Consider the following 2,499-nt stretch of genomic DNA (forward strand, 5'->3'; position numbering starts at 1 on the left):
CCTGATTCTTCCTTTTAACTTTAATAATTTTATTAGTAGCTGTTTTTTTTTTTTTTCAATAATGCATATTTCATATTTTTAGAGCAGTTTGATCTATGAAACTGCACACTTTCAATCAATGAAAAACATTTTTCATTCTTGTTAGAATTACCCACAATGCAGCTTGGCAGTTGACTGTTCAGTCACAGGTTATGTTTATGCCAGTACTGGCTAATATAGCACCGAGCCAGCAGACTAAAAGAGGCCTGGAATAAGAGGATGAGGATTACGAGGTGGATCTGACTAAGAAACTGAGGACCCTGTGCAGTCGTGGGCTAGCAATTTCGATTAGTGTTGGCCCACCCTAAAGCCTACCTGACTTTTTGACTCACATGGGTAGCATAATGTCCAAAATAAACATCATCTGGTATAAATAAATAAATAAATAAGGAACCTGTTTACCGAGGTCATAAATTAGGCAACTAGAACAGTCACCCCCTGCTGGCCATTATAAGGAATGCAGGTTTAAGACTCTTCTGCATGGCTTTCTTTTTTCAGAGCTGGAATTTGTCTCTAAGATATGATCTACAGTGGAGCATCTACTAAGCCAACTCTTCTGAAATGCAAAACTTGCAGATTTTTTTAAATGTAAAAATCTGTAGTTGTTAACCCCAACCACTCCAGGGAGTTCATCAGACATGGCTGAGCACTCTGTAGTCAGGCTTCATATAAACTTGTCATGCACTCAGCAGCACTCCTGACACCTTAAAGAGAGTTCTTTGAGGTGAGGTGCAGATTTGCTCACCAATTAAAACATTTTTAAGTCTTACATTTATATTAGTAGGGGAACAAATGGAAAAATACATGCACATATCCATATTTAGATGTGATAAAGGCAAAGAATCAGCAGTGTGCAAACTGCTGTTTCTTTTCTTTGCTTCCATGAACAACCTTTTTGAACCTTTTTGGTGGTTCCATTAGTGGTTTTACTTATTTTATTTTTTTTGCCTTTTTTATGTAATGTCCACTGCTGCCTGTTGGGACCAGTAGAAAGACCGGTACAATGGTTACAGCTGTGCATCATGCATTTGCTTCTTTTTCTGTTTCCATCCTGTGGATGCAGTTGAAATGTATGCTCTATCCCAATAATCAAGGATGGTTCAGTCACACACACACATCTCACAAAGCTACCTACATGAAAAGTAATTTCTTAAAAGCAAAATACCTGGAGAAATGGCGCAAAATCAATAAAAGGTTCCAGAAGGTTTTTGTAGGGGGCATGTTTGATCATTCAACAATAAACATTTGGAGGTGGCAGACAGAGGTTTATTGATGTGCCAAAAGGTCACCATCCACAGGTAGATTGGGGGACTATATTGTTCCTGTCTTTACCCGCTCTGACCTTTAACTGCTAGACCACGTAGATGTCCTGGTGACTCGAATCCTAATTTGAATAAAAAATAAAACTGAGCTGCTTAATCAGCATTAAAAATGCCATCATAGCTTTAGTCTTTGTATTACTTGCATTTTCTTGCACATTTTCTCTTCACTGTGCTGCAGGTATCACAAAGAACTGATGAAACCTACGTACCTAACATTTTGGCTCCAGTCACCACGAGCGCTAGAGAGTGATTAAAAAGTGGAGGTTAAACCTGTGACATGAGGCAGACTGCTGAGAAGAAATAATTGCATTCCTTTCCGAGGAGTAATCACAGATTGACTGGACTAATTCCACACCACTCATGGGTTTAGTATTGGTTATGGGCTGAATTCAGTGATGCAGGCTGATTTCATCAGAGGTGCTGTATGCCGGTGTGCTGGGGGCTCTGAGCTTTGGCTCTTTATCCGAGCCTAATAGGCCAGATCAGCCTGTGAATCTGTCACCAGTCTTCTTGGATGATGGCTCCACTTAAGAACTAATCTCCCTCGGAACCTTGGGAAACTGGGAAATGACCCCGGAGCCAGCTTGCCGTGCTAACAAGATTTGGGAAAGCTGGTGGTGAGTGGAGGTCACATGCCCTTGTTTCCTCCAAGGTTCCCAGATGCCAGGACTTCCTGTTGGGTCAACCAGGTTGTAGGGTTATATTCTGAACGAGCAGTTGAAACATATACTGGGGTGGCTCTGAGCTGAATTCTCCAAATGATCCATTGGTTCTTCCCTTATCACATCCTACTAGCATCCAGCATGACACGCTGGCTAAAATCTAAACTCCTGCTCCTCCAGCTCTCCCAGCGTTTCAGCAGCCACTTTCTATATAAGCTTTCCTCCTGCGTGTTTAAGAAATATGCACCAAATCATCTGAATTACCCATCACATATACCTGGAAGCTATCAGAAAGCAGCCAGTGATGACGTCTAAAAATATGCTGCCAAACCTTTGGTTAAAAATTTGAATCAGATGATTTCTGATACTTTTATGTGCACACTAGGCTCCGTTACTAATTATTTTCCCATGTGTGTAGCTGGTAACTCAAAATTCAGGGCCATGATTCTTCCTCACATCTTATAGCTGCTTTGTAG

Source organism: Pelmatolapia mariae, linkage group LG7, assembly GCF_036321145.2.
Source record: "Pelmatolapia mariae isolate MD_Pm_ZW linkage group LG7, Pm_UMD_F_2, whole genome shotgun sequence".
Taxonomy (NCBI): Eukaryota; Metazoa; Chordata; class Actinopteri; order Cichliformes; family Cichlidae; genus Pelmatolapia; species Pelmatolapia mariae.